The following is a 6,000-nucleotide window of genomic DNA, read 5'->3' on the forward strand; positions in this document are numbered from 1 at the left end:
CAAGAGCTGCTTGTATGAATTCAGCCTCCCTAACCAAGAGCTTTAATCAACTATAAATAAAGTTACCATGACAGACAATAACAAATATAAATTAACTGTGCAAAGGTACATTCTAGCACCTTTCAACAAACTAGAAAAGGTTGAAAAATCAACCATGAAATATTTAATTTCCATTATTCCTCCCTCCTTGAAGTACAAGCATGTTTAGATCCATCTCTAAACAAAAGTTCCAACAAAAATGTTGGAATCAAAGCAAAGCAAAGGTTCATCTTGAGAACCTTGCAAAGCAGAGATTAGAGCATTATGAATTATTATTTTGAATTACTGTTAGCTATCATCTTCTCTTGGCTGAAGCACCTGAGAAATTTGATTTAAACTACAAGCCTGTCAGAGGAACTCACATTCTTTTTTTTTTTCTTTTTTTTCTAATAAAATATTTGGCCACAAACATTAACCCAGTTCACATCCCAAGGCCTCACCAGCTTTGACCCTGTTTACCTCGTGAGAGCTGATTCCTTCCTAGTCTGAAGTGGGGATGGCTGGAGGCAGGAGAGATACCAAATAAACAATGTTTGTAATATTACCCCACAGCAAAAGGAACTATGATACATTATTTTAACTCTCCCACTGCACCAGGGAACTTCATCAAAGTGTGCGACCTTGGTAATCATATGCTTTGGCACCCTGCCAGAAACAAACCATGAGTTTAAAGTCAAGTAATTGTTTCAAAGCTGATTTTTTGTTTGTTTTTTAATGTTAGTTTAACATACTTTTTGTCTCTAATATTAATACGTACAGATATTGACAGAAAAAACAGGGTGAATTATACTGGAAGGGAAGATGCTGGAGCCTCACTGCTGAAGTTCAGCTCGTAAAGAGGAAGAAGAAAGTCCTAATGTTATTTCAGCTGGAATAGCTGCTAAAATCACTACTAGCAGCTTTCCTTGCTAACAACAGTATCTTTAACCTGGTCAATGCTCCTGAGATCCTGGGATAAAATTGCCATTAATTACAAGGAACTTTTTGCTGACTGGGAATCTGGACCTGAGTTTCCATCACAAACCTCAACAACTGTCATTACAACCTACCTAAAATCCAGCCTAAAGAAGACTATCTAAAGCCCGGAGAAAGCAACAGCTCTCTCATTACCATGTATAGAAAGGGAAATATGCTTTTTCATTGACTGCTCAATAAGATCATACACAGTTTGGTATCTGGCAACTAGAAATTCCCTCTCTCCCAACAACGGAGCAACCAAAAAAAAAACTTGTAGTAAAAATCCCATCAGACTGACAGAGCGAGAGCTCAGACTCGCGCTCGGGAGGCCAAGCTGTGGAGCACTCTGAAGTTTTTCCATGTAGATGTGCCAAAGACTGTGTTTGCCTCATGTACTTTTTTGCTCAAGAGTGCAGTTCAAAAGGGTGAGTCTTGCTGTGATTAAAGTCCTATTATCTTTTGACGAGACTTGTGGCAGGCTTTCTCGGTAAATTGATGGGGTTTTGTGGTTGTTATAAGTACTCAGAGGGTTCCATGGATACATTTGATAAAATAAAAGGAAAAACATTCAACCCCCCACCCCAAGCTTTGGGGGTGGGGAGCTGATTCGGGCAGAAGCGCAATTGCTGGTTGGCAGAAGTAGCAACATAACATGAGTCATAAAAAAAGACACTGCTGGAGTCATCAGACAAGGGGAAGGTCAGGGCAGCAGAGCAACTTTTTGGCCAAATGGCTGTGCGTTAGGATGTGGGTGAGCCACCTGCTATGGCTGAGAAATGATCAGCAGCTCTAAAATAGATGAATGAGCCAGCACAGAAAAAGGTTTTTACAGTAACAATGGTGCATGGATGATAGCACACATCAATAGACAGATAAATACAGGAGAGTGCATTTATCTTTTCCCATAGCCTTTTCTTTTGCTCTTCTGCACCTATAACCGTCTATAACACAGACATCTGCCTGTTTAAAGGATGGGAGGGTTTAGACCCTCCGAACCTGTTCATTTTTCAAAGAAGTCAATTACTATTTTTTCAATGAGTAAAAAATAAAGTACAGGACAAAAAGTGTTCTTAAATCTTTTCAGTCAAAAAAAAAAAAGGAATAAAGGCAAGAGAATAATTGTAATGAAATAGATTCTTTCAATGTTTCTTATATGAAATGTTTCATTCTGAAAACCTTTGCAGTTCATGTTTTGATGCTTCCCAAAGTTAAAATCTTTTACTTCAGTGGTTTTCTTTTCATAAAAATCACTTCACAAGCCTTGAGAAGTACAAATATCCTGAAAATGAAAGACAACACTGCATTTTCAGTCAAACAAAAACATGTCTGGTTAACCAAAATGAAAAATTTCGGGGAGGGGGGTTGCTTTACTTCATTTAATTCAAAAATTTCCATAAGTCTCTTTCACTTCAACCAGCTTCTCCCCCAGCTTTGCTTGTTTTTTCCCCGTTTGGCCTCAGAACCACCACAGGTCCTTCATGTCCCATGTCTATCAGTCAGGGTCTCCTCTCTGATGTGTTGAACTTTTGAAGGGGGAAGGAGAGCAGTCCCTGGAGCTGTCTGGCACTGAAGGGGACAGGCTGTTCCCACGGCGGGCAGGAACGTGGCAGCCCAGGAGCCATCCTTGGGTGATGCCTGGAGGAGCTCTTTGTTCAGGAGAGGGACAGGCAGCTACAGCATGGTCTGGTCTGGTCTGAGTTAAGCCAAAGTTCAAGCAGCCAAGATTTCCAGTGACATCCCTTGCAAAGGAGTGGGAGGGGAAGGCTGATGGAAGATGGGGCTCATTGCAGTGGACTGCATGCAGAGATAGATAGATAGATAGATAGATAGGGTGATATATGCATCTGTATGGTGTCTACATACAAGATTGCCCTTTGGGTTTCCTTTACTACCAAGGAAGATGTAGTCAAGATACTCATTGCTGTCTAAGCATGACTTGTCTCTGTTGATGCAGCTTTCACAATTGGGTCAGCTGAATGGTGCCATAAATGCTCATTTCTATAAGTGGACTGTGACAGGAGATGTAGGGTGACTAACTGTAAACACTAAACTGGAATGAATTCAGTTCCCATCCAAAAAAAACCTAAGGACCCATTGAACAGAGCCTAATTGGAAACAGGCTTCAATGAATCTGCCTTGTGAATGGGGCCAACAGTAGATGCATTAGATCACCTATAGGGATAGAGGCATCAGACTTGTTAGATGATAGTTTTATTCTGAGATGTAACCCATAGCACAGGAAAATACGGGCACTGGGCACAATCCCTGCTCTTACCCTTGCTCTCAGGACAGGCCCTTGGCCATACAAGGGGAGAATGGCAAAACTGGTATCCCAGTTTAAATGTTTGAAACCAGGCTGGTTTAAATGACTAAGGAAAAAAAGGCAGGACAGAGGCCAGGATTAACTGGAAGGAAAATGGCATGGGGATATGTATGGATCAAATGCTTGGTAACTGTTTTATCTGCTAAAATGTGCATAATAGCAGTGGAGGAACCAGACCTGAGGGGAAATGGACATGATAGTCCAACTGGGACATACATTGTAGGAGGATTCCCTAACCCACTGGTTAAAATATTAGGCAAACTGCTGAAATAACCAAATTACAGGCTTTGCAACCTTAAAAAAAAATGTCCTGTAGGATTGCATTAGTAGTAAGGCATCTGGCTGCTCTTCTCCTCTCTGAAAAATCTCTATTAGACATATTTTAAGGGGAAGCAAAGTAGAGCTCCGCAGACAGCTATCAGAATTGCCCTGCGGTTTCAGTCCCATCGGGTTACTGTTCATCCAATGTCTTTTCATCCAAGCATCACAACACGGCGTTGCGTGTGATGGGGGTTATTGCATCAGCTTAAACTCTCCAGCCTGGTTACGAGTCCCCACGTCGGGTGCCAGGGGGTTAGCAGAGGAACGGCTGCTTGCTGTGTCCATCTGCGTCTTCGGGAAAAATAGGTTAGGGGAGTTCTCCGGGATGGAAATGCATTTTTTTGTTGCAGTACCCATGACATTGCTGGTTACAGGGGGATTAACGACAGCTTGAGACACTTAGGAAGAGGCTGGAAACAGTGAGGGAAAGCTGGAGGGTCCCTCGTCCCCAGAGCTCGGGTCCAGCTGAAAATGCCAACTCCTTTTGGGTAACTTTACTACAGATGCTGTGACTTTAAAAGATGGAGGAGTTTGCTGCATCCAATGCAAGGCTTTCTCTGAGAAGGCAAAATAAAGATTGTAATTCCAGTCATTATTAAAAATATAGTGGTCTCTAAATCTCTCCAAATACAGTTGATAAGAGACAAATAATGAACAAATAAATTTTGTGGCAGCTAGAGGAGCCTTTTGTGGGATTTCACCACATGGTGGCAATAGTAGTAAAGGTTTGACGCAAAAGATTTTTCTGGAAGCTCCCAAGCCATTTAAACTATAAACTGGGCTGCTGTTCAGTCTACCTTGTGGTATAATATAGCTCTATTTTTCTGTGTGGAGAAATCAACTGTCACAGCTCCCCTATTAGAAATTGTGTCCACTTCTCATCTTCACGCTTCTGGTGAGGACTACAGACAATTCTGAGATTTCTTTGAATATCTTCTTCACTTCTTTTTTTCCCTCCCACCTTTTCCTCCTCCAAAATACATAATTGCAGCTTCTGTGAAATGTTAATTCACAGAAGGTTGTATTCTCAGAATTGGGAAAATTGCAACATTCAAGTTTTCTTTAGCAAACGAGGGAGACTTCAAAACACAAGGGTTGCCTAAATCTTCCAGTAAGGTCAGATATTTGTCTACCAGTTTAATTGCCAGCAGAAGGAAAGAAAAAAAAACCCCACCAAAAAAACCCCAACCACCAAACAGTATGAAAAAACAGTACTTTAGAGATGAAGTATGACTTCATCTGTAAAGTACTGCTTTGCCATCCATTCCTCCCAAAACAAGAAAGAAGAATAAATCCAGAGTCAGTTGCTAGTGGTGACTGACCAATATTGCAACATCCTTTCTAGAGGTAATAATAAACTCGTATCATCTTTCATTCTTCAGAAATACAAACTCAGAGCTGGCATTCACCCTCCTCTAGGGTGGAGCCGGGTAGCTGGTTTGCACCAGGCACCGTGTGCACCTTTTGCCAGGAGGGTAACAAGCCACAAGGAACAACAGGGTGCACGTCATATTTTGCGAAGTCAAATAATTACACATACTGTGGTTCATCTGAGAGACTTGTGCCCCTTAAAACCACCCTACAGCCATGGTGAAGGGCTCCAAGAGCGCTCATCGTAGTCGCACCGACACGTCAGTTGTTGCATGAGAAGCAGCACAGAGCAGGAGCTCTCTCTCACGCAGGAATTACAGCATGACAGCACACACACAAGAGTTAACACCCCATTCCCGTGAGAAGTGCCAGGGATTTATGGCTCTCCCAGAGGATTTGCTGCCGCTGCAGCCGTGCTCCAGAAGCCCCATGCAGCATTGTCTGCAGCGCTGGATCAGCAGCGGCATTTCCTGGAGCACCTGTGTTTTTCTTGGAAGTCTCTCATCTCCATACTGACCAGACCTGATGTTGCTTATCTTTGGTGATTAGATCAGCTCATATCTCCAGGACTGGAAGGAATGATATAAAAACATACCATCCTACACCATCTCAAATGACCTGCCAGGAAGCAGTTTATTTATACATCCCAGGCACTCAATCTACTGTATAGATATGTGCAAGCAGACAGGTGCAGATTTAGCAGGAAAGCCCCCAGTAAAGTGCTTTAACCCTGCTGTCACCCGTTCGCTTTAACAGGGAGGGTAGCACACTCTGCCACAGCACTCGGGACCACCTGGCAGCTGCCCAGTCTCTTTTGCCACTGTTTCGGTGGTGGCCATGTCCATCCTGGCTAGCAGGATGTGGTTGTCACACTTCTTACTGCCATCACCTTTTGGGGGTAACCAAGGTGCTTGGGTGAAATGAGACGTCACCTGAGTCAGGCTTTTAAAAATGGCCACTGAATAAAAAACAGGGCCAATTATCAGATG

Source organism: Calonectris borealis, chromosome 16 (assembly GCF_964195595.1).
Source record: "Calonectris borealis chromosome 16, bCalBor7.hap1.2, whole genome shotgun sequence".
Classification (NCBI taxonomy): Eukaryota; Metazoa; Chordata; class Aves; order Procellariiformes; family Procellariidae; genus Calonectris; species Calonectris borealis.